The sequence below is a fragment of the Saccoglossus kowalevskii genome, chromosome 5 (assembly GCF_978046115.1).
Source record: "Saccoglossus kowalevskii chromosome 5, keSacKowa6.1, whole genome shotgun sequence".
In the NCBI taxonomy this organism is placed as follows: domain Eukaryota; kingdom Metazoa; phylum Hemichordata; class Enteropneusta; family Harrimaniidae; genus Saccoglossus; species Saccoglossus kowalevskii.
Genome location: NC_140645.1, coordinates 13,522,471 through 13,545,787, shown reverse-complemented (window position 1 = coordinate 13,545,787; position 23,317 = coordinate 13,522,471). Strand labels below are relative to the sequence as shown.

General features: G+C 39.4%; 38 non-coding genes across 38 annotated transcripts; all 38 read right to left on the bottom strand.

Moving 5' to 3' along the window:
- Positions 1-23: 23 nt before the first annotated feature.
- TRNAT-AGU (transfer RNA threonine (anticodon AGU)) lies at positions 24-97 on the bottom strand. The gene has a single exon. It is a non-coding gene; the product is annotated as a tRNA-Thr (tRNA).
- Positions 98-369: 272 nt separating this feature from the next.
- On the bottom strand, positions 370-443 carry TRNAT-AGU (transfer RNA threonine (anticodon AGU)). Its single transcript has one exon. It is a non-coding gene; the product is annotated as a tRNA-Thr (tRNA).
- Positions 444-1,060: 617 nt separating this feature from the next.
- TRNAT-AGU (transfer RNA threonine (anticodon AGU)) lies at positions 1,061-1,134 on the bottom strand. The gene has a single exon. It is a non-coding gene; the product is annotated as a tRNA-Thr (tRNA).
- A 271-nt stretch (positions 1,135-1,405) lies between these two features.
- Positions 1,406-1,479, bottom strand: TRNAT-AGU (transfer RNA threonine (anticodon AGU)). The gene has a single exon. It is a non-coding gene; the product is annotated as a tRNA-Thr (tRNA).
- Positions 1,480-2,430: 951 nt separating this feature from the next.
- TRNAT-AGU (transfer RNA threonine (anticodon AGU)) lies at positions 2,431-2,504 on the bottom strand. The gene has a single exon. It is a non-coding gene; the product is annotated as a tRNA-Thr (tRNA).
- Positions 2,505-2,775: 271 nt separating this feature from the next.
- TRNAI-AAU (transfer RNA isoleucine (anticodon AAU)) lies at positions 2,776-2,849 on the bottom strand. Its single transcript has one exon. It is a non-coding gene; the product is annotated as a tRNA-Ile (tRNA).
- A 929-nt stretch (positions 2,850-3,778) lies between these two features.
- TRNAT-AGU (transfer RNA threonine (anticodon AGU)) lies at positions 3,779-3,852 on the bottom strand. The gene has a single exon. It is a non-coding gene; the product is annotated as a tRNA-Thr (tRNA).
- Positions 3,853-4,744: 892 nt separating this feature from the next.
- TRNAT-AGU (transfer RNA threonine (anticodon AGU)) lies at positions 4,745-4,818 on the bottom strand. Its single transcript has one exon. It is a non-coding gene; the product is annotated as a tRNA-Thr (tRNA).
- A 573-nt stretch (positions 4,819-5,391) lies between these two features.
- On the bottom strand, positions 5,392-5,465 carry TRNAI-AAU (transfer RNA isoleucine (anticodon AAU)). The gene has a single exon. It is a non-coding gene; the product is annotated as a tRNA-Ile (tRNA).
- A 258-nt stretch (positions 5,466-5,723) lies between these two features.
- TRNAT-AGU (transfer RNA threonine (anticodon AGU)) lies at positions 5,724-5,797 on the bottom strand. Its single transcript has one exon. It is a non-coding gene; the product is annotated as a tRNA-Thr (tRNA).
- A 944-nt stretch (positions 5,798-6,741) lies between these two features.
- Positions 6,742-6,815, bottom strand: TRNAT-AGU (transfer RNA threonine (anticodon AGU)). Its single transcript has one exon. It is a non-coding gene; the product is annotated as a tRNA-Thr (tRNA).
- A 259-nt stretch (positions 6,816-7,074) lies between these two features.
- TRNAT-AGU (transfer RNA threonine (anticodon AGU)) lies at positions 7,075-7,148 on the bottom strand. The gene has a single exon. It is a non-coding gene; the product is annotated as a tRNA-Thr (tRNA).
- A 258-nt stretch (positions 7,149-7,406) lies between these two features.
- Positions 7,407-7,480, bottom strand: TRNAT-AGU (transfer RNA threonine (anticodon AGU)). The gene has a single exon. It is a non-coding gene; the product is annotated as a tRNA-Thr (tRNA).
- Positions 7,481-8,424: 944 nt separating this feature from the next.
- TRNAT-AGU (transfer RNA threonine (anticodon AGU)) lies at positions 8,425-8,498 on the bottom strand. Its single transcript has one exon. It is a non-coding gene; the product is annotated as a tRNA-Thr (tRNA).
- A 929-nt stretch (positions 8,499-9,427) lies between these two features.
- On the bottom strand, positions 9,428-9,501 carry TRNAT-AGU (transfer RNA threonine (anticodon AGU)). The gene has a single exon. It is a non-coding gene; the product is annotated as a tRNA-Thr (tRNA).
- Positions 9,502-10,463: 962 nt separating this feature from the next.
- Positions 10,464-10,537, bottom strand: TRNAT-AGU (transfer RNA threonine (anticodon AGU)). The gene has a single exon. It is a non-coding gene; the product is annotated as a tRNA-Thr (tRNA).
- Positions 10,538-11,466: 929 nt separating this feature from the next.
- On the bottom strand, positions 11,467-11,540 carry TRNAT-AGU (transfer RNA threonine (anticodon AGU)). Its single transcript has one exon. It is a non-coding gene; the product is annotated as a tRNA-Thr (tRNA).
- Positions 11,541-12,484: 944 nt separating this feature from the next.
- TRNAT-AGU (transfer RNA threonine (anticodon AGU)) lies at positions 12,485-12,558 on the bottom strand. Its single transcript has one exon. It is a non-coding gene; the product is annotated as a tRNA-Thr (tRNA).
- A 258-nt stretch (positions 12,559-12,816) lies between these two features.
- TRNAT-AGU (transfer RNA threonine (anticodon AGU)) lies at positions 12,817-12,890 on the bottom strand. Its single transcript has one exon. It is a non-coding gene; the product is annotated as a tRNA-Thr (tRNA).
- A 258-nt stretch (positions 12,891-13,148) lies between these two features.
- Positions 13,149-13,222, bottom strand: TRNAT-AGU (transfer RNA threonine (anticodon AGU)). Its single transcript has one exon. It is a non-coding gene; the product is annotated as a tRNA-Thr (tRNA).
- A 617-nt stretch (positions 13,223-13,839) lies between these two features.
- TRNAT-AGU (transfer RNA threonine (anticodon AGU)) lies at positions 13,840-13,913 on the bottom strand. Its single transcript has one exon. It is a non-coding gene; the product is annotated as a tRNA-Thr (tRNA).
- Positions 13,914-14,504: 591 nt separating this feature from the next.
- TRNAT-AGU (transfer RNA threonine (anticodon AGU)) lies at positions 14,505-14,578 on the bottom strand. The gene has a single exon. It is a non-coding gene; the product is annotated as a tRNA-Thr (tRNA).
- Positions 14,579-15,527: 949 nt separating this feature from the next.
- Positions 15,528-15,601, bottom strand: TRNAT-AGU (transfer RNA threonine (anticodon AGU)). Its single transcript has one exon. It is a non-coding gene; the product is annotated as a tRNA-Thr (tRNA).
- Positions 15,602-15,859: 258 nt separating this feature from the next.
- TRNAT-AGU (transfer RNA threonine (anticodon AGU)) lies at positions 15,860-15,933 on the bottom strand. The gene has a single exon. It is a non-coding gene; the product is annotated as a tRNA-Thr (tRNA).
- A 258-nt stretch (positions 15,934-16,191) lies between these two features.
- TRNAT-AGU (transfer RNA threonine (anticodon AGU)) lies at positions 16,192-16,265 on the bottom strand. The gene has a single exon. It is a non-coding gene; the product is annotated as a tRNA-Thr (tRNA).
- Positions 16,266-16,856: 591 nt separating this feature from the next.
- TRNAT-AGU (transfer RNA threonine (anticodon AGU)) lies at positions 16,857-16,930 on the bottom strand. The gene has a single exon. It is a non-coding gene; the product is annotated as a tRNA-Thr (tRNA).
- A 258-nt stretch (positions 16,931-17,188) lies between these two features.
- TRNAT-AGU (transfer RNA threonine (anticodon AGU)) lies at positions 17,189-17,262 on the bottom strand. The gene has a single exon. It is a non-coding gene; the product is annotated as a tRNA-Thr (tRNA).
- A 932-nt stretch (positions 17,263-18,194) lies between these two features.
- TRNAT-AGU (transfer RNA threonine (anticodon AGU)) lies at positions 18,195-18,268 on the bottom strand. Its single transcript has one exon. It is a non-coding gene; the product is annotated as a tRNA-Thr (tRNA).
- A 258-nt stretch (positions 18,269-18,526) lies between these two features.
- TRNAT-AGU (transfer RNA threonine (anticodon AGU)) lies at positions 18,527-18,600 on the bottom strand. The gene has a single exon. It is a non-coding gene; the product is annotated as a tRNA-Thr (tRNA).
- A 258-nt stretch (positions 18,601-18,858) lies between these two features.
- TRNAT-AGU (transfer RNA threonine (anticodon AGU)) lies at positions 18,859-18,932 on the bottom strand. Its single transcript has one exon. It is a non-coding gene; the product is annotated as a tRNA-Thr (tRNA).
- Positions 18,933-19,523: 591 nt separating this feature from the next.
- On the bottom strand, positions 19,524-19,597 carry TRNAT-AGU (transfer RNA threonine (anticodon AGU)). The gene has a single exon. It is a non-coding gene; the product is annotated as a tRNA-Thr (tRNA).
- Positions 19,598-19,855: 258 nt separating this feature from the next.
- TRNAT-AGU (transfer RNA threonine (anticodon AGU)) lies at positions 19,856-19,929 on the bottom strand. The gene has a single exon. It is a non-coding gene; the product is annotated as a tRNA-Thr (tRNA).
- Positions 19,930-20,860: 931 nt separating this feature from the next.
- Positions 20,861-20,934, bottom strand: TRNAT-AGU (transfer RNA threonine (anticodon AGU)). Its single transcript has one exon. It is a non-coding gene; the product is annotated as a tRNA-Thr (tRNA).
- A 258-nt stretch (positions 20,935-21,192) lies between these two features.
- TRNAT-AGU (transfer RNA threonine (anticodon AGU)) lies at positions 21,193-21,266 on the bottom strand. Its single transcript has one exon. It is a non-coding gene; the product is annotated as a tRNA-Thr (tRNA).
- A 931-nt stretch (positions 21,267-22,197) lies between these two features.
- Positions 22,198-22,271, bottom strand: TRNAT-AGU (transfer RNA threonine (anticodon AGU)). Its single transcript has one exon. It is a non-coding gene; the product is annotated as a tRNA-Thr (tRNA).
- A 258-nt stretch (positions 22,272-22,529) lies between these two features.
- On the bottom strand, positions 22,530-22,603 carry TRNAT-AGU (transfer RNA threonine (anticodon AGU)). Its single transcript has one exon. It is a non-coding gene; the product is annotated as a tRNA-Thr (tRNA).
- Positions 22,604-22,874: 271 nt separating this feature from the next.
- Positions 22,875-22,948, bottom strand: TRNAT-AGU (transfer RNA threonine (anticodon AGU)). The gene has a single exon. It is a non-coding gene; the product is annotated as a tRNA-Thr (tRNA).
- A 270-nt stretch (positions 22,949-23,218) lies between these two features.
- Positions 23,219-23,292, bottom strand: TRNAT-AGU (transfer RNA threonine (anticodon AGU)). The gene has a single exon. It is a non-coding gene; the product is annotated as a tRNA-Thr (tRNA).
- Positions 23,293-23,317: the final 25 nt, after the last annotated feature.

The following is a 23,317-nucleotide window of genomic DNA, read 5'->3' as shown; positions in this document are numbered from 1 at the left end:
TCGGTGAAGCACCTAAATAAAAAAGGCACCATTGAGATTCGAACTCACGATCTCCTGTTTACTAGACAGGCGCTTTAACCAACTAAGCCATGGCGCCCTGGTCACGAATTTTGACCTTTCGTTTCTACCTCTCGGTACACTGAGTGGATATTATTACGATCCATATTAAGTGTCATACGTTTCATCGACACAGTGTTATTCCAATTTCCAGGTAATTTTTATTTTTATAATGATAGCATGTTCCGATTTACTTGCATATCATCCACCAGCCTAAGGAGAATTTCCCAACCCTGGACGAGTACCAATCATGAGTGTCAATAATGTAATTATCAAACAAGGAATTGTTCGGTGAAGCACCTAAATAAAAATAGGCACCACTGAGAGTCGAACTCAGGATCTCCTGTTTACTAGACAGGCGCTTTAACCAACTAAGCCATGGCACCCTGTTCCCGAACTTTGACCTTTCGTTTCTACCTCGCGGTACACTGTGTGGACATTATTACGATCCATATTAAGTGTCATACATTTCATCGACACAGTGATATTCAAATTTGCAGGTAATTTTTATTTTTATAATGATAGCATGTTCCGATTTACTTGCATATAATCCACCAGCCTGAGGAGATTTTTTTAACACTGGACGAGTACCAATCATGAGTGTCAATAATGTAATTATCAAACAAGGAATTGTTCGGTGAAGCACCTAAATAAAAAAGGCACCACTGAGATTCAAACTGAGGATCTCCTGTTTACTAGACAGGCGCTTTAACCAACTAAGCCATGGCACCCTGGTCACGAAATTTGACCTTTCGTTTCGACCTCTCGGTGCACTGCATGGACATTATTACGATCCATAATAAGTGTCATAAGTTTCATCGACACAGTGATATTTCAATTTCCAGGCTATTTTTATTTTTAAAATGATAGCATGTTCCGATTTACTTGCATATCATCCACCAGCCTAAGGAGAATTTCCCAACCCTGGACGAGTACCAATCATGAGTGTCAATAATGTAATTATCAAACAAGGAATTGTTCGGTGAAGCACCTAAATAAAAATAGGCACCACTGAGAGTCGAACTCAGGATCTCCTGTTTACTAGACAGGCGCTTTAACCAACTAAGCCATGGCACCCTGTTCCCGAACTTTGACCTTTCGTTTCTACCTCGCGGTACACTGTGTGGACATTATTACGATCCATATTAAGTGTCATACATTTCATCGACACAGTGATATTCAAATTTGCAGGTAATTTTTATTTTTATAATGATAGCATGTTCCGATTTACTTGCATATAATCCACCAGCCTGAGGAGAATTTTTTAACACTGGACGAGTACCAATCATGAGTGTCAATAATGTAATTATCAAACAAAGAATTGTTCGGTGAAGCACCTAAATAAAAAAGGCACCACTGAGATTCGAACTCAGGATCTCCTGTTTACTAGACAGGCGCTTTAACCAACTAAGCCATAGCGCCCTGGTCACGAATTTTGACCTTTCGTTTCTACCTCTCGGTACACTGTGTGGACATTATTACGATCCATATTAAGTGTCATACGTTTCATCGACACAGTGATATTTCAATTTCCAAGCTATTTTTATTTTTAAAATGATAGCATGTTCCGATTTACTTGCATATCATCCACCAGCCTAAGGAGAATTTCCCAACCCTGGACGAGTACCAATCATGAGTGTCAGTAATGTAATTATCAAACAAGGCATTGTTCAGTGAAGCACCTAAATAAAAAAGGCACCACCGAAATTCGAACTCAGGATCTCCTGTTTACTAGACAGGCGCTTTAACCAACTAAGCTATTGGCGCCCTGGTCACGATTTTTGACCTTTCGTTTCTACCTCTCGGTGCACTGTATGGACATGATTACGATCCATAATAAGTGTCATAAGTTTCATCGACACAGTGATATTTCAATTTCCAAGATATTTTTATTTTTAAAATGATAGCATGTTCCGATTTACTTGCATATCATCCACCAGCCTAAGGAGAATTTCCCAACCCTGGACGAGTACCAATCATGAGTGTCAATAATATAATTATCAAACAAGGAATTGTTCGGTGAAGCACCTAAATAAAAATAGGCACCACTGAGAGTCGAACTCAGGATCTCCTGTTTATTAGACAGGCGCTTTAACCAACTAAGCCATGGCACCCTGGTCACGAACTTTGACCTTTCGTTTCTACCTCGCGGTACACTGTGTGGACATTATTACGATCCATAATAAGTGTCATATGGTTCATCGACACAGTGTTATTCCAATTTCCAGGTAATTTTTATTTTTATAATGATAGCATGTTCCGATTTACATTGCATGTCATCCACCAGCCTGAAGAGAATTTCCCAACCCTGGACGAGTACAAATAATGTAATTATCCAACAAGGAATTGTTCGGTGAAGCACCTAAATAAAAAAGGCACCACTGAGATTCGAACTCACGATCTCCTGTTTACTAGACAGGCGCTTTAACCAACTAAGCCATGGCGCCCTGGTCACGAATTTTGACCTTTCGTTTCTACCTCTCGGTACACTGTGTGGATATTATTACGATCCATATAAAGTGTAATACTTTTCATCGACACAGTGTTATTCCAATTTCCAGGTAATTTTTATTTTTATAATGATAGCATGTTCGATTTACTTGCATATCATCCACCAGCCTAAGGAGAATTTCCCAACCCTGGACGAGTACCAATAATGAGTGTCAATAATATAATTATCAAACAAGGAATTGTTCGGTGAAGCACCTAAATAAAAATAGGCACCACTGAGAATCGAACTCAGGATCTCCTGTTTATTAGACAGGCGCTTTAACCAACTAAGCCATGGCACCCTGGTCACGAATTTTGACCTTTCGTTTCTACCTCGCGGTACACTGTGTGGACATTATTACGATCCATATTAAGTGTCATACGGTTCATCGACACAGTGATATTCAAATTTCCAGGTAATTTTTATTTTTATAATGATAGCATGTTCCGATTTACTTGCATATCATCCACCAGCCTGAGGAGAATTTTCTAACACTGGACGACTACCAACCATGAGTGTCAATAATGTAATTATCAAACAAGGAATTGTTCCGTGAAGCACCTAAATAAAAAGGCACCACTGAGATTCGAAATAGACAGGCGCTTTAATCAACTAAGCCATGGCGCCCTGGTCACGAACTTTGACCTTTCGTTTCGACCTCTCGGTACACTGTGTGGACATTATTACGATCCATAATAAGTGTCATTATTTTCATCGACACAGTGATATTTCAATTTCCAAGCTATTTTTATTTTTAAAATGATAGCATGTTCCGATTTACTTGCATATCATCCACCAGCCTAAGGAGAATTTCCCAACACTGGACGACTACCAATCATGAGTGTCAATAATGTAATTATCAAACAAGGAATTGTTCGGTGAAGCACCTAAATAAAAAAGGCACCACTGAGATTCGAACTCAGGATCTCCTGTTTACTAGACATGCGCTTTAACCAACTAAGCCATGGCACACTGGTCACGAGCTTTGACCTTTCGTTTCTAACTCTCGGTACACTGTGTGGACATTATTACGATCCATATTAAGTGTCATACGTTTCATCGACACAGTGTTATTCCAGTTTCCAGGTAATTTTTATTTTTATAATGATAGCATGTTCCGATTTACTTGCATGTCATCCACCAGCCTGAAGAGAATTTCCCAACCCTGGACGAGTACAAATAATGTAATTATCCAACAAGGAATTGTTCGGTGAAGCACCTAAATAAAAAAGGCACCACTGAGATTCGAACTCACGATCTCCTGTTTACTAGACAGGCGCTTTAACCAACTAAGCCATAGCGCCCTGGTCACGAGTTTTGACCTTTCGTTTCTACCTCTCGGTACACTGAGTGGATATTATTACGATCCATATTAAGTGTCATACGTTTCATCGACACAGTGTTATTCCAATTTCCAGGTAATTTTTATTTTTATAATGATAGCATGTTCCGATTTACTTGCATATCATCCACCAGCCTGAGGAGAATTTTCTAACACTGGACGAGTACCAATCATGAGTGTCAATAATGTAATTATCAAACAAGGAATTGTTCGGTGAAGCACCTAAATAAAAAATGCACCACTGAGATTCGAAATAGACAGGCGCTTTAATCAACTAAGCCATGGCGCCCTGGTCACGAACTTTGACCTTTCGTTTCGACCTCTCGGTACACTGTGTGGACATTATTACGATCCATAATAAGTGTCATAAGTTTCATCGACACAGTGATATTTCAATTTCCAAGCTATTTTTATTTTTAAAATGATAGCATGTTCCGATTTACTTGCATATCATCCACCAGCCTAAGGAGAATTTCCCAACACTGGACGACTACCAATCATGAGTGTCAATAATGTAATTATCAAACAAGGAATTGTTCGGTGAAGCACCTAAATAAAAAAGGCACCACTGAGATTCCAACTCAGGATCTACTGTTTACTAGACAGGCGCTTTAACCAACTAAGCCATGGCACCCTGGTCACGAACTTTGACCTTTCGTTTCTAACTCTCGGTACACTGTGTGGACATTATTACGATCCATATTAAGTGTCATACGTTTCATCGACACAGAGATATTCAAATTTCCAGGTAATTTTTATTTTTATAATGATAGCATGTTCCGATTTACTTGCATATCATCCACCAGCCTGGGGAGAATTTTCTGACACTGGACGAGTACCAATACCAATAAAAAAGGCACCACTGAGATTCGAACTCAGGATCTCCTGTTTACTAGACAGGCGCTTTAACCAACTAAGCCATGGCGCCCTGGTCACGGATTGTGACCTTTCGTTTCTACCTCTCGGTACACTGTGTGGACATTATTACGATCCATATTAAGTGTCATACGTTTCATCGACACAGTGATATTTCAATTTTCAGGTTATTTTTATTTTTAAAATGATAGCATGTTCCGATTTATTTGCATATCATCCACCAGCCTAAAGATAATTTCCCAACCCTGGACGAGTACCAATCATGAGTGTCAATAATGTAATTATCAAACAAGGAATTGTTCGGTGAAGCACCTAAATAAAAAAGGCACCACTGAGATTCGAAATAGACAAGCGCTTTAATCAACTCAGCCATGGCGCCCTAGTCACGAACTTTGACCTTTCGTTTCGACCTCTCGGTACACTGTGTGGACATTATTACGATCCATAATAAGTGTCATAAGTTTCATCGACACAGTGATATTTCAATTTCCAAGCTATTTTTATTTTTAAAATGATAGCATGTTCCGATTTACTTGCATATCAACCCTGGACGAGTACCAATCATGAGTGTCAATAATATAATTATCAAACAAGGAATTGTTCGGTGAAGCACCTAAATAAAAATAGGCACCACTGAGAGTCGAACTCAGGATCTCCTGTTTATTAGACAGGCGCTTTAACCAACTAAGCCATGGCGCCCTGGGCACGAATTTTAACCTTTCGTTTCTACCTCTCGGTACACTGTGTGGACATTATTACGATCCATATTAAGTGTCATACGTTTCATCGACACAGTGATATTCCAATTTCCAGGTAATTTTTATTTTTATAATGATAGCATGTTCCGATTTACTTGCATGTCATCCACCAGCCTGAAGAGAATTTCCCAACCCTGGACGAGTACAAATAATGTAATTATCCAACAAGGAATTGTTCGGTGAAGCACCTAAATAAAAAAGGCACCACTGAGATTCGAACTCAGGATATCCTGTTTACTAGACAGGCGCTTTAACCAACTAAGCCATGGCGCCCTGATCCCGAATTTTGACATTTCGTTTCGACCTCTCGGTGCACTGTATGGACATGATTACGATCCATAATAAGTGTCATAAGTTTCATCGACACAGTGATATTTCAATTTCCAAGCTATTTTTATTTTTAAAATGATAGCATGTTCCGATTTACTTGCATATCATCCACCAGCCTAAGGAGAATTTCCCAACCCTGGACGAGTACCAATCATGAGTGTCAATAATATAATTATCAAAAAAGGAATTGTTCGGTGAAGCACCTAAATAAAAATAGGCACCACTGAGAGTCGAACTCAGGATCTCCTGTTTATTAGACAGGCGCTTTAACCAACTAAGCCATGGCACCCTGGTCACGAACTTTGACCTTTCGTTTCTACCTCGCGGTACACTGTGTGGACATTATTACGATCCATATTAAGTGTCATACGGCTCATCGACACAGTGATATTCAAATTTCCAGGTAATTTTTATTTTTATAATGATAGCATGTTCCGATTTATTTGCATATCATCCACCAGCCTGAGGAGAATTTTCTAACACTGGACGAGTACCAATGATGTGTGTCAATAATGCAATTATCAAACAAGGAATTGTTCGGTGAAGCACCTAAATAAAAAAGGCACCACTGAGATTCGAAATAGACAGGCGCTTTAATCAACTAAGCCATGGCGCCCTGGTCACGAACTTTGACCTTTCGTTTCGACCTCTCGGTACACTGTGTGGACATTATTACGATCCATAATAAGTGTCATAAGTTTCATCGACACAGTGATATTTCAATTTCCAAGCTATTTTTATTTTTAAAACGATAGCATGTTCCGATTTACTTGCATATCATCCACCAGCCTAAGGAGAATTTCCCAACACTGGACGACTACCAATCATGAGTGTCAATAATGTAATTATCAAACAAGGAATTGTTCGGTGAAGCACCTAAATAAAATAGGCACCACTGAGATTCGAACTCAGGATCTCATGTTTACTAGACAGGCGCTTTAACCAACTAAGACATGGCGCCCTGGTCACGAATTTTTACCTTTCGTTTCTACCTCTCGGTACACTGTGTGGATATTATTACGATCCATATTAAGTGTCATACGTTTCATCGACACAGTGTTATTCCAATTTCCAGGTAATTTTTATTTTTATAATGATAGCATGTTCCGATTTACTTGCATGTCATCCACCAGCCTGAAGAGAATTTCCCAACCCTGGACGAGTACAAATAATGTAATTATCCAACAAGGAATTGTTCGGTGAAGCACCTAAATAAAAAAAGGCACCACTGAGATTCGAACTCAGGATCTCCTGTTTACTAGACAGGCGCTTTAACCAACTAAGCCATGGCGCCCTGATCACGAATTTTGACCTTTCGTTTCTACCTCTCGGTACACTGTGTGGATATTATTACGATCCATATTAAGTGTCATACGTTTCATCGACACAGTGTTATTCCAATTTCCAGGTAATTTTTATTTTTATAATGATAGCATGTTCCAATTTACTTGCATGTCATCCACCAGCCTGAAGAGAATTTCCCAACCCTGGACGAGTACAAATAATGTAATTATCCAACAAGGAATTGTTCGGTGAAGCACCTAAATTAAAAAGGCGCCACTGAGATTCGAACTCAGGATCTCCTGTTTACTAGACAGGCGCTTTAACCAACTAAGCCATGGCGCCCTGATCACGAATTTTGACCTTTTGTTTCGACCTCTCGGTGCACTGTATGGACATGATTACGATCCATAATAAGTGTCATAAGTTTCATCGACACAGTGATATTTCAATTTCCAAGCTATTTTTATTTTTAAAATGATAGCATGTTCCGATTTACTTGCATATCATCCACCAGCCTAAGGAGAATTTCCCAACCCTGGACGAGTACCAATCATGAGTGTCAATAATATAATTATCAAAAAAGGAATTGTTCGGTGAAGCACCTAAATAAAAATAGGCACCACTGAGAGTCGAACTCAGGATCTCCTGTTTATTAGACAGGCGCTTTAACCAACTAAGCCATGGCACCCTGGTCACGAACTTTGACCTTTCGTTTCTACCTCGCGGTACACTGTGTGGACATTATTACGATCCATATTAAGTGTCATACGGCTCATCGACACAGTGATATTCAAATTTCCAGGTAATTTTTATTTTTATAATGATAGCATGTTCCGATTTACTTGCATATCATCCACCAGCCTGAGGAGAATTTTCTAACACTGGACGAGTACCAATGATGAGTGTCAATAATGTAATTATCAAACAAGGAATTGTTCGGTGAAGCACCTAAATAAAAAAGGCACCACTGAGATTCGAAATAGACAGGCGCTTTAATCAACTAAGCCATGGCGCCCTGGTCACGAACTTTGACCTTTCGTTTCGACCTCTCGGTACACTGTGTGGACATTATTACGATCCATAATAAGTGTCATAAGTTTCATCGACACAGTGATATTTCAATTTCCAAGCTATTTTTATTTTTAAAACGATAGCATGTTCCGATTTACTTGCATATCATCCACCAGCCTGGGGAGAATTTTCTGACACTGGACGAGTACCAATCATGAGTGTCAATAATGTAATTATGAAACAAGGAATTGTTCGGTGAAGCACCTAAATAAAAAAGGCACCACTGAGATTCGAACTCAGGATCTCCTGTTTACTAGACAGGCGCTTTAACCAACTAAGCCATGGCGCCCTGGTCACGGATTGTGACCTTTCGTTTCTACCTCTCGGTACACTGTGTGGACATTATTACGATCCATATTAAGTGTCATACGTTTCATCGACACAGTGATATTTCAATTTTCAGGTTATTTTTATTTTTAAAATGATAGCATGTTCCGATTTATTTGCATATCATCCACCAGCCTAAAGATAATTTCCCAACCCTGGACGAGTACCAATCATGAGTGTCAATAATGTAATTATCAAACAAGGAATTGTTCGGTGAAGCACCTAAATAAAAAAGGCACCACTGAGATTCGAAATAGACAAGCGCTTTAATCAACTAAGCCATGGCGCCCTAGTCACGAACTTTGACCTTTCGTTTCGACCTCTCGGTACACTGTGTGGACATTATTACGATCCATAATAAGTGTCATAAGTTTCATCGACACAGTGATATTTCAATTTCCAAGCTATTTTTATTTTTAAAATGATAGCATGTTCCGATTTACTTGCATATCATCCACCAGCCTAAGGAGAATTTCCCAACCCTGGACGAGTACCAATCATGAGTGTCAATAATGTAATTATCAAACAAGGAATTGTTCAGTGAAGCACCTAAATAAAAAAGGCACCACTGAAATTCGAACTCAGGATTTCCTGTTTACTAAAAGGCGCTTTAACCAACTAAGCCATGGCGCCCTGGTCTCGAATTTTAACCTTTCGTTTCTACCTCTCGGTACACTGTGTGGACATTATTACGATCCATATTAAGTGTCATACGTTTCATCGACACAGTGATATTCCAATTTCCAGGTAATTTTTATTTTTATAATGATAGCATGTTCCGATTTACTTGCATGTCATCCACCAGCCTGAAGAGAATTTCCCAACCCTGGACGAGTACAAATAATGTAATTATCCAACAAGGAATTGTTCGGTGAAGCACCTAAATAAAAAAGGCACCACTGAGATTCGAACTCAGGATCTCCTGTTTACTAGACAGGCGCTTTAACCAACTAAGCCATGGCGCCCTGATCCCGAATTTTGACATTTCGTTTCGACCTCTCGGTGCACTGTATGGACATGATTACGATCCATAATAAGTGTCATAAGTTTCATCGACACAGTGATATTTCAATTTCCAAGCTATTTTTATTTTTAAAATGATAGATTGTTCCGATTTACTTGCATATCATCCACCAGCCTAAGGAGAATTTCCCAACCCTGGACGAGTACCAATCATGAGTGTCAATAATATAATTATCAAACAAGGAATTGTTCAGTGAAGCACCTAAATAAAAAAGGCACCACTGAGAGTCGAACTCAGGATCTCCTGTTTATTAGACAGGCGCTTTAACCAACTAAGCCATGGCACCCTGGTCACGAACTTTGACCTTTCGTTTCTACCTCGCGGTACACTGTGTGGACATTATTACGATCCATAATAAGTGTCATATGGTTCATCGACACAGTGATATTCAAATTTCCAGGTAATTTTTATTTTTATAATGATAGCATGTTCCGATTTACTTGCATATCATCCACCAGCCTAAGGAGAATTTCCCAACACTGGACGACTACCAATCATGAGTGTCAATAATGTAATTATCAAACAAGGAATTGTTCGGTGAAGCACCTAAATAAAAAAGGCACCACTGAGATTCCAACTCAGGATCTACTGTTTACTAGACAGGCGCTTTAACCAACTAAGCCATGGCGCCCTGGTCACGAACTTTGACCTTTCGTTTCTAACTCTCGGTACACTGTGTGGACATTATTACGATCCATATTAAGTGTCATACGTTTCATCGACACAGAGATATTCAAATTTCCAGGTAATTTTTATTTTTATAATGATAGCATGTTCCGATTTACTTGCATATCATCCACCAGCCTGGGGAGAATTTTCTGACACTGGACGAGTACCAATCATGAGTGTCAATAATGTAATTATCAAACAAGGAATTGTTCGGTGAAGCACCTAAATAAAAAAAGGCACCACTGAGATTCGAACTCAGGATCTCCTGTTTACTAGACAGGCGCTTTAACCAACTAAGCCATGGCGCCCTGGTCACGAATTTTGACCTTTCGTTTCTACCTCTCGGTACACTGTGTGGACATTATTACGATCCATATTAAGTGTCATACGTTTCATCGACACAGTGATATTTCAATTTTCAGGTTATTTTTATTTTTAAAATGATAGCATGTTCCGATTTATTTGCATATCATCCACCAGCCTAAAGATAATTTCCCAACCCTGGACGAGTACCAATCATGAGTGTCAATAATGTAATTATCAAACAAGGAATTGTTCGGTGAAGCACCTAAATAAAAAAGGCACCACTGAGATTCGAAATAGACAAGCGCTTTAATCAACTAAGCCATGGCGCCCTAGTCACGAACTTTGACCTTTCGTTTCGACCTCTCGGTACACTGTGTGGACATTATTACGATCCATAATAAGTGTCATAAGTTTCATCGACACAGTGATATTTCAATTTCCAAGGTATTTTTATTTTTAAAATGATAGCATGTTCCGATTTACTTGCATATCATCCACCAGCCTAAGGAGAATTTCCCAACCCTGGACGAGTACCAATCATGAGTGTCAATAATGTAATTATCAAACAAGGAATTGTTCAGTGAAGCACCTAAATAAAAAAGGCACCACTGAAATTCGAACTCAGGATTTCCTGTTTACTAGACAGGCGCTTTAACCGACTAAGCCATGGCGCCCTGGTCACGAATTTTGACCTTTCGTTTCTACCTCACTGTACACTGTGTGGACATTATTACGATCCATATTAAGTGTCATACGTTTCATCGACACAGTGATATTCCAATTTCCAGTAATTTTTATTTTTATAATGATAGCATGTTCCGATTTACTTGCATGTCATCCACCAGCCTGAAGAGAATTTCCCAACCCTGGATGAGTACAAATAATGTAATTATCCAACAAGGAATTGTTCGGTGAAGCACCTAAATAAAAAAGGCACCACTGAGATTCGAACTCAGGATCTCCTGTTTACTAGACAGGCGCTTTAACCAACTAAGCCATGGCGCCCTGATCACGAATTATGACCTTTCGTTTCAACCTCTCGGTGCACTGTATGGACATGATTACGATCCATAATAAGTGTCATAAGTTTCATCGACACAGTGATATTTCAATTTCCAAGATATTTTTATTTTTAAAATGATAGCATGTTCCGATTTACTTGCATATCATCCACCAGCCTAAGGAGAATTTCCCAACCCTGGACGAGTACCAATCATGAGTGTCAATAATATAATTATCAAACAAGGAATTGTTCGGTGAAGCACCTAAATAAAAATAGGCACCACTGAGAGTCGAACTCAGGATCTCCTGTTTATTAGACAGGCGCTTTAACCAACTAAGCCATGGCACCCTGGTCACGAACTTTGACCTTTCGTTTCTACCTCGCGGTACACTGTGTGGACATTATTACGATCCATAATAAGTGTCATATGGTTCATCGACACAGTGATATTCAAATTTCCAGGTAATTTTTATTTTTATAATGATAGCATGTTCCGATTTACTTGCATATCATCCACCAGCCTGAGGAGAATTTTCTAACACTGGACGAGTACCAATCATGAGTGTCAATAATGTAATTATCAAACAAGGAATTGTTCGGTGAAGCACCTAAATAAAAAAGGCACCACTGAGATTCGAAATAGACAGGCGCTTTAATCAACTAAGCCATGGCGCCCTGGTCACGAACTTTGACCTTTCGTTTCGACCTCTCGGTACACTGTGTGGACATTATTACGATCCATAATAAGTGACATAAGTTTCATCGACACAGTGATATTTCAATTTCCAAGCTATTTTTATTTTTAAAACGATAGCATGTTCCGATTTACTTGCATATCATCCACCAGCCTAAGGAGAATTTCCCAACACTGGACGACTACCAATCATGAGTGTCAATAATGTAATTATCAAACAAGGAATTGTTCGGTGAAGCACCTAAATAAAAAAGGCACCACTGAGATTCGAACTCAGGATCTCCTGTTTACTAGACAGGCGCTTTAACCAACTAAGCCATGGCGCCCTGGTCACGAATTTTGACCTTTCGTTTCTACCTCTCGGTACACTGTGTGGATATTATTACGATCCATATTAAGTGTCATACGTTTCATCGACACAGTGTTATTCCAATTTCCAGGTAATTTTTATTTTTATAATGATAGCATGTTCCGATTTACTTGCATGTCATCCACCAGCCTGAAGAGAATTTCCCAACCCTGGACGAGTACAAATAATGTAATTATCCAACAAGGAATTGTTCGGTGAAGCACCTAAATAAAAAAGGCACCACTGAGATTCGAACTCAGGATCTCCTGTTTACTAGACAGGCGCTTTAACCAACTAAGCCATGGCGCCCTGATCACGAATTTTGACCTTTCGTTACTACCTCTCGGTACACTGTGTGGATATTATTACGATCCTTATTAAGTGTCATACGTTTCATCGACACAGTGTTATTCCAATTTCCAGGTAATTTTTATTTTTATAATGATAGCATGTTCCGATTTACTTGCATGTCATCCACCAGCCTGAAGAGAATTTCCCAACCCTGGACGAGTACAAATAATGTAATTATCCAACAAGGAATTGTTCGGTGAAGCACCTAAATTAAAAAGGCACCACTGAGATGCGAACTCAGGATCTCCTGTTTACTAGACAGGCGCTTTAACCAACTAAGCCATAGCGCCCTGATCACGAATTTTGACCTTTTGTTTCGACATCTCGGTGCACTGTATGGACATGATTACGATCCATAATAAGTGTCATAAGTTTCATCGACACAGTGATATTTCAATTTCCAAGCTATTTTTATTTTTAAAATGATAGCATGTTCCGATTTACTTGCATATCATCCACCAGTCTAAGGAGAATTTCCCAACCCTGGACGAGTACCAATCATGAGTGTCAAAAATATAATTATCAAACAAGGAATTGTTCGGTGAAGCACCTAAATAAAAATAGGCACCACTGAGAGTCGATCTCAGGATCTCCTGTTTATTAGACAGGCGCTTTAACCAACTAAGCCATGGCACCCTGGTCACGAAATTTGACCTTTCGTTTCTACCTCGCGGTACACTGTGTGGACATTATTACGATCCATATTAAGTGTCATACGTATCATCGACACAGTGATATTCAAATTTCCAGGTAATTTTTATTTTTATAATGATAGCATGTTCCGATTTACTTGCATATCATCCACCAGCCTGAGGAGAATTTTCTAACACTGGACGAGTACCAATCATGAGTGTCAATAATGTAATTATCAAACAAGGAATTGTTCGGTGAAGCACCTAAATAAAAAAGGCACCACTGAGATTCGAACTCAGGATCTCCTGTTTACTAGACAGGCGCTTTAACCAACTAAGCCATGGCACCCTGGTCACGAACTTTGACCTTTCGTTTCTAACTCTCGGTGCACTGTATGGACATGATTACGATCCATAATAAGTGTCATAAGTTTCATCGACACAGTGATATTTCAATTTCCAAGCTATTTTTATTTTTAAAATGATAGCATGTTCCGATTTACTTGCATATCATCCACCAGCCTAAGGAGAATTTCCCAACCCTGGACGAGTACAAATAATGTAATTATCAAACAGGGAATTGTTCGGTGAAGCACCTAAATAAAAATAGGCCCCACTGAGAGTCGAACTCAAGATCTCCTGTTTATTAGACAGGCGCTTTAACCAACTGAGCCATGCCACCCTGGTCACGAACTTTGACCTTTCGTTTCTACCTCGCGGTACACTGTGTGGACATTATTACGATCCATATTAAGTGTCATACGGTTCATCGACACAGTGATATTCAAATTTCCAGGTAATTTTTATTTTTATAATGATAGCATGTTCCGACTTACTTGCATATCATCCACCAGCCTGAAGAGAATTTCCCAACCCTGGACGAGTACAAATAATGTAATTATCAAACAAGGAATTGTTCGGTGAAGCACCTAAATAAAAAAGGCACCACTGAGATTCGAACTCAGGATCTCCTGTTTACTAGACAGGCACTTTAACCAACTAAGCCATGGCACCCTGGTCACGAACTTTGACCTTTCGTTTGTAACTCTCGGTGCACTGTATGGACATGATTACGATCCATAAAAAGTGTCATAAGTTTCATCGACACAGTGATATTCAAATTTACAGGTAATTTTTATTTTTATAATGATAGCATGTTCCGATTTACTTGCATATCATCCACCAGCCTGATGAGAATTTTCTAACACTGGACGAGTACCAATCGTGAGTGTCAATAATGTAATTATCAAACAAGGAATTGTTCGGTGAAGCACCTAAATAAAAAGGGCACCACTGAGATTCGAAATCAGGATCTCCTGTTTACTAGACAGGCGCTTTAACCAACTAATCCATGCCGCCCTGGTCACGAATTTTGACCTTTCGTTTCTACCTCTCGGTACACTGTGTAGACATTATTACGATCCATATTAAGTGTCATACGTTTCATCGACACAGTGATATTCAAATTTCCAAGCTATTTTTATTTTTAAAATGATAGCATGTTCCGATTTACTTGCATATCATCCACCAGCCTAAGGAGAATTTCCCAACCCTGGACGAGTACAAATAATGTAATTATCAAACAGGGAATTGTTCGGTGAAGCACCTAAATAAAAATAGGCCCCACTGAGAGTCGAACTCAGGATCTCCTGTTTATTAGACAGGCGCTTTAACCAACTGAGCCATGGCACCCTGGTCACGAACTTTGACCTTTCGTTTCTACCTCGCGGTACACTGTGTGGACATTATTACGATCCATATTAAGTGTCATACGGTTCATCGACACAGTGATATTCAAATTTCCAGGTAATTTTTATTTTTATAATGATAGCATGTTCCGATTTACTTGCATATCATCCACCAGCCTGAGGAGAATTTTCTAACACTGGACGAGTACCAATCATGAGTGTCAATAATGTAATTATCAAACAAGGAATTGTTCGGTGAAGCACCTAAATAAAAAAGGCACCACTGAGATTCGAACTCAGGATCTCCTGTTTACTAGACAGGCGCTTTAACCAACTAAGCCATGGCGCCCTGGTCACGAATTTTGGCCTTTCGTTTCTACCTCTCGGTACACTGTGTGGATATTATTACGATCCATATTAAGTGTCATACGTTTCATCGACACAGTGTTATTCCAATTTCCAGGTAATTTTTATTTTTATAATGATAGCATGTTCCGATTTACTTGCATGTCATCCACCAGCCTGAAGAGAATTTCCCAACCCTGGACGAGTACAAATAATGTAATTATCCAACAAGGAATTGTTCGGTGAAGCACCTAAATAAAAAAGGCACCACTGAGATTCGAACTCAGGATCTCCTGTTTACTAGACAGGCGCTTTAACCAACTAAGCCATGGCACCCTGGTCACGAACTTTGACCTTTCGTTTCTAACTCTCGGTGCACTGTATGGACATGATTACGATCCATAATAAGTGTCATAAGTTTCATCGACACAGTGTTATTCCAATTTCCAGGTAATTTTTATTTTTATAATGATAGCATGTTCCGATTTACTTGCATGTCATCCACCAGCCTGAAGAGAATTTCCCAACCCTGGACGAGTACAAATAATGTAATTATCCAACAAGGAATTGTTCGGTGAAGCACCTAAATAAAAAAGGCACCACTGAGATTCGAACTCAGGATCTCCTGTTTACTAGACAGGCGCTTTAACCAACTAAGCCATGGCACCCTGGTCACGAACTTTGACCTTTCGTTTCTAACTCTCGGTGCACTGTATGGACATGATTACGATCCATAATAAGTGTCATAAGTTTCATCGACACAGTGATATTTCAATTTCCAAGCTATTTTTATTTTTAAAATGATAGCATGTTCCGATTTACTTGCATATCATCCACCAGCCTAAGGAGAATTTCCCAACCCTGGACGAGTACAAATAATGTAATTATCAAACAGGGAATTGTTCGGTGAAGCACCTAAATAAAAATAGGCCCCACTGAGAGTCGAACTCAGGATCTCCTGTTTATTAGACAGGCGCTTTAACCAACTGAGCCATGGCACCCTGGTCACGAACTTTGACCTTTCGTTTCTACCTCGCGGTACACTGTGTGGACATTATTACGATCCATATTAAGTGTCATACGGTTCATCGACACAGTGATATTTCAATTTCCAGGTTATTTTTATTTTTAAAATGATAGCATGTTCCGATTTACTTGCATGTCATCCACCAGCCTGAAGAGAATTTCCCAACCCTGGACGAGTACAAATAATGTAATTATCCAACAAGGAATTGTTCGGTGAAGCACCTAAATAAAAAAGGCACCACTGAGATTCGAACTCAGGATCTCCTGTTTACTAGACAGGCGCTTTAACCAACTAAGCCATGGCGCCCTGGTCACGAATTTTGACCTTTCGTTTCTACCTCTCGGTACACTGTGTGGATATTATTACGATCCATATTAAGTGTCATACGTTTCATCGATACAGTGTTATTCCAATTTCCAGGTAATTTTTATTTTTATAATGATAGCATGTTCCGATTTACTTGCATGTCATCCACCAGCCTGAAGAGAATTTCCCAACCCTGGACGAGTACAAATAATGTAATTATCCAACAAGGAATTGTTCGGTGAAGCACCTAAATAAAAAAGGCACCACTGAGATTCGAACTCAGGATCTCCTGTTTACTAGACAGGCGCTTTAACCAACTAAGCCATGGCACCCTGGTCACGAACTTTGACCTTTCGTTTCTAACTCTCGGTGCACTGTATGGACATGATTACGATCCATAATAAGTGTCATAAGTTTCATCGACACAGTGATATTTCAATTTCCAAGCTATTTTTATTTTTAAAATGATAGCATGTTCCGATTTACTTGCATATCATCCACCAGCCTAAGGAGAATTTCCCAACCCTGGACGAGTACAAATAATGTAATTATCAAACAGGGAATTGTTCGGTGAAGCACCTAAATAAAAATAGGCCCCACTGAGAGTCGAACTCAGGATCTCCTGTTTATTAGACAGGCGCTTTAACCAACTGAGCCATGGCACCCTGGTCACGAACTTTGACCTTTCGTTTCTACCTCGCGGTACACTGTGTGGACATTATTACGATCCATATTAAGTGTCATACGGTTCATCGACACAGTGATATTCAAATTTCCAGGTAATTTTTATTTTTATAATGATAGCATGTTCCGATTTACTTGCATATCATCCACCAGCCTGAGGAAAATTTTCTAACACTGGACGAGTACCAATCATGAGTGTCAATAATGTAATTATCAAACAAGGAATTGTTCGGTGAAGCACCTAAATAAAAAAGGCACCACTGAGATTCGAAATAGACAGGCGCTTTAATCAACTAAGCCATGGCGCCCTGGTCACGAACTTTGACCTTTCGTTTCGACCTCTCGGTACACTGTGTGGACATTATTACGATCCGTAATAAGTGTCATAAGTTTCATCGACACAGTGATATTTCAATTTCCAAGCTATTTTTTATTTTTAAAACGATAGCATGTTCCGATTTACTTGCATATCATCCACCAGCCTAAGGAGAATTTCCCAACACTGGACGACTACCAATCATGAGTGTCAATAATGTAATTATCAAACAAGGAATTGTTCGGTGAAGCACCTAAATAAAAAAGGCACCACTGAGATTCGAACTCAGGATCTCCTGTTTACTAGACAGGCGCTTTAACCAACTAAGCCATGGCGCCCTGGTCACGAATTTTGGCCTTTCGTTTCTACCTCTCGGTACACTGTGTGGATATTATTACGATCCATATTAAGTGTCATACGTTTCATCGACACAGTGTTATTCTAATTTCCAGGTAATTTTTATTTTTATAATGATAGCATGTTCCGATTTACTTGCATGTCATCCACCAGCCTGAAGAGAATTTCCCAACCCTGGACGAGTACAAATAATGTAATTATCCAACAAGGAATTGTTCGGTGAAGCACCTAAATAAAAAAGGCACCACTGAGATTCGAACTCAGGATCTCCTGTTTACTAGACAGGCGCTTTAACCAACTAAGCCATGGCACCCTGGTCACGAACTTTGACCTTTCGTTTCTAACTCTCGGTGCACTGTATGGACATGATTACGATCCATAATAAGTGTCATAAGTTTCATCGACACAGTGTTATTCCAATTTCCAGGTAATTTTTATTTTTATAATGATAGCATGTTCCGATTTACTTGCATGTCATCCACCAGCCTGAAGAGAATTTCCCAACCCTGGACGAGTACAAATAATGTAATTATCCAACAAGGAATTGTTCGGTGAAGCACCTAAATAAAAAAGGCACCACTGAGATTCGAACTCAGGATCTCCTGTTTACTAGACAGGCGCTTTAACCAACTAAGCCATGGCACCCTGGTCACGAACTTTGACCTTTCGTTTCTAACTCTCGGTGCACTGTATGGACATGATTACGATCCATAATAAGTGTCATAAGTTTCATCGACACAGTGATATTTCAATTTCCAAGCTATTTTTATTTTTAAAATGATAGCATGTTCCGATTTACTTGCATATCATCCACCAGCCTAAGGAGAATTTCCCAACCCTGGACGAGTACAAATAATGTAATTATCAAACAGGGAATTGTTCGGTGAAGCACCTAGATAAAAATAGGCCCCACTGAGAGTCGAACTCAGGATCTCCTGTTTATTAGACAGGCGCTTTAACCAACTGAGCCATGGCACCCTGGTCACGAACTTTGACCTTTCGTTTCTACCTCGCGGTACACTGTGTGGACATTATTACGATCCATATTAAGTGTCATACGGTTCATCGACACAGTGATATTTCAATTTCCAGGTTATTTTTATTTTTAAAATGATAGCATGTTCCGATTTACTTGCATGTCATCCACCAGCCTGAAGAGAATTTCCCAACCCTGGACGAGTACAAATAATGTAATTATCCAACAAGGAATTGTTCGGTGAAGCACCTAAATAAAAAAGGCACCACTGAGATTCGAACTCAGGATCTCCTGTTTACTAGACAGGCGCTTTAACCAACTAAGCCATGGCGCCCTGGTCACGAATTTTGATCTTTCGTTTCTACCTCTCGGTACACTGTGTGGATATTATTACGATCCATATTAAGTGTCATACGTTTCATCGATACAGTGTTATTCCAATTTCCAGGTAATTTTTATTTTTATAATGATAGCATGTTCCGATTTACTTGCATGTCATCCACCAGCCTGAAGAGAATTTCCCAACCCTGGACGAGTACAAATAATGTAATTATCCAACAAGGAATTGTTCGGTGAAGCACCTAAATAAAAAAGGCACCACTGAAATTCGAACTCAGGTTCTCCTGTTTACTAGACAGGCGCTTTAACCAACTAAGCCATGGCGCCCTGGTCACGAACTTTGACCTTTCGTTTCGACCTCTCGGTACACTGTATGGACATGATTACGATCCATAATAAGTGTCATAAGTTTCATCGACACAGTGATATTTCAATTTCCAAGCTATTTTTATTTTTAAAATGATAGCATGTTCCGATTTACTTGCATATCATCCACCAGCCTAAGGAGAATTTCCCAACCCTGGACGAGTACAAATAATGTAATTATCAAACAGGGAATTGTTCGGTGAAGCACCTAAATAAAAATAGGCCCCACTGAGAGTCGAACTCAGGATCTCCTGTTTATTAGACAGGCGCTTTAACCAACTGAGCCATGGCACCCTGGTCACGAACTTTGACCTTTCGTTTCTACCTCGCGGTACACTGTGTGGACATTATTACGATCCATATTAAGTGTCATACGGTTCATCGACACAGTGATATTCAAATTTCCAGGTAATTTTTATTTTTATAATGATAGCATGTTCCGATTTACTTGCATATCATCCACCAGCCTGAGGAGAATTTTCTAACACTGGACGAGTACCAATCATGAGTGTCAATAATGTAATTATCAAACAAGGAATTGTTCGGTGAAGCACCTAAATAAAAAAGGCACCACTGAGATTCGAAATAGACAGGCGCTTTAATCAACTAAGCCATGGCGCCCTGGTCACGAACTTTGACCTTTCGTTTCGACCTCTCGGTACACTGTGTGGACATTATTACGATCCATAATAAGTGTCATAAGTTTCATCGACACAGTGATATTTCAATTTCCAAGCTATTTTTATTTTTAAAACGATAGCATGTTCCGATTTACTTGCATATCATCCACCAGCCTAAGGAGAATTTCCCAACACTGGACGACTACCAATCATGAGTGTCAATAATGTAATTATCAAACAAGGAATTGTTCGGTGAAGCACCTAAATAAAAAAGGCACCACTGAGATTCGAACTCAGGATCTCCTGTTTACTAGACAGGCGCTTTAACCAACTAAGCCATGGCGCCCTGGTCACGAATTTTGGCCTTTCGTTTCTACCTCTCGGTACACTGTGTGGATATTATTACGATCCATATTAAGTGTCATACGTTTCATCGACACAGTGTTATTCCAATTTCCAGGTAATTTTTATTTTTATAATGATAGCATGTTCCGATTTACTTGCATGTCATCCACCAGCCTGAAGAGAATTTCCCAACCCTGGACGAGTACAAATAATGTAATTATCCAACAAGGAATTGTTCGGTGAAGCACCTAAATAAAAAAGGCACCACTGAGATTCGAACTCAGGATCTCCTGTTTACTAGACAGGCGCTTTAACCAACTAAGCCATGGCACCCTGGTCACGAACTTTGACCTTTCGTTTCTAACTCTCGGTGCACTGTATGGACATGATTACGATCCATAATAAGTGTCATAAGTTTCATCGACACAGTGATATTTCAATTTCCAAGCTATTTTTATTTTTAAAATGATAGCATGTTCCGATTTACTTGCATATCATCCACCAGCCTAAGGAGAATTTCCCAACCCTGGACGAGTACAAATAATGTAATTATCAAACAGGGAATTGTTCGGTGAAGCACCTAAATAAAAATAGGCCCCACTGAGAGTCGAACTCAGGATCTCCTGTTTATTAGACAGGCGCTTTAACCAACTGAGCCATGGCACCCTGGTCACGAACTTTGACCTTTCGTTTCTACCTCGCGGTACACTGTGTGGACATTATTACGATCCATATTAAGTGTCATACGGTTCATCGACACAGTGATATTCAAATTTCCAGGTAATTTTTATTTTTATAATGATAGCATGTTCCGATTTACTTGCATATCATCCACCAGCCTGAGGAGAATTTTCTAACACTGGACGAGTACCAATCATGAGTGTCAATAATGTAATTATCAAACAAGGAATTGTTCGGTGAAGCACCTAAATAAAAAAGGCACCACTGAGATTCGAAATAGACAGGCGCTTTAATCAACTAAGCCATGGCGCCCTGGTCACGAACTTTGACCTTTCGTTTCGACCTCTCGGTACACTGTGTGGACATTATTACGATCCATAATAAGTGTCATAAGTTTCATCGACACAGTGATATTTCAATTTCCAAGCTATTTTTATTTTTAAAACGATAGCATGTTCCGATTTACTTGCATATCATCCACCAGCCTAAGGAGAATTTCCCAACACTGGACGACTACCAATCATGAGTGTCAATAATGTAATTATCAAACAAGGAATTGTTCGGTGAAGCACCTAAATAAAAAAGGCACCACTGAGATTCGAACTCAGGATCTCCTGTTTACTAGACAGGCGCTTTAACCAACTAAGCCATGGCGCCCTGGTCACGAATTTTGACCTTTCGTTTCTACCTCTCGGTACACTGTGTGGATATTATTACGATCCATATTAAGTGTCATACGTTTCATCGACACAGTGTTATTCCAATTTCCAGGTAATTTTTATTTTTATAATGATAGCATGTTCCGATTTACTTGCATGTCATCCACCAGCCTGAAGAGAATTTCCCAACCCTGGACGAGTACAAATAATGTAATTATCCAACAAGGAATTGTTCGGTGAAGCACCTAAATAAAAAAGGCACCACTGAGATTCGAACTCAGGATCTCCTGTTTACTAGACAGGCGCTTTAACCAACTAAGCCATGGCGCCCTGATCACGAATTTTGACCTTTCGTTTCGACCTCTCGGTGCACTGTATGGACATGATTACGATCCATAATAAGTGTCATAGGTTTCATCGACACAGTGATATTTCAATTTCCAAGCTATTTTTATTTTTAAAATGATAGCATGTTCCGATTTACTTGCATATCATCCACCAGCCTAAGGAGAATTTCCCAACACTGGACGACTACCAATCATGAGTGTCAATAATGTAATTATCAAACAAGGAATTGTTCGGTGAAGCACCTAAATAAAAAAGGCACCACTGAGATTCGAACTCAGGATCTCCTGTTTACTAGACAGGCGCTTTAACCAACTAAGCCATGGCACCCTAGTCACGAATTTGACCTTTCGTTTCTAACTCTCGGTACTCTGTGTGGACATTATTACGATCCATATTAAGTGTCATACGTTTCATCGACACAGAGATATTCAAATTTCCAGGTAATTTTTATTTTCATAATGATAGCATGTTCCGATTTACTTGCATATCATCCACCAGCCTGAGGAGAATTTTCTGACAATGGACGAGTACCAATCATGAGTGTCAATAATGTAATTATCAAACAAGGAATTGTTCGGTGAAGCACCTAAATAAAAAAGGCACCACTGAGATTCGAACTCAGGATCTCCTGTTTACTAGACAGGCGCTTTAATCAACTAAGCCATGGCACCCTGGTCACGAACTTTGACCTTTATT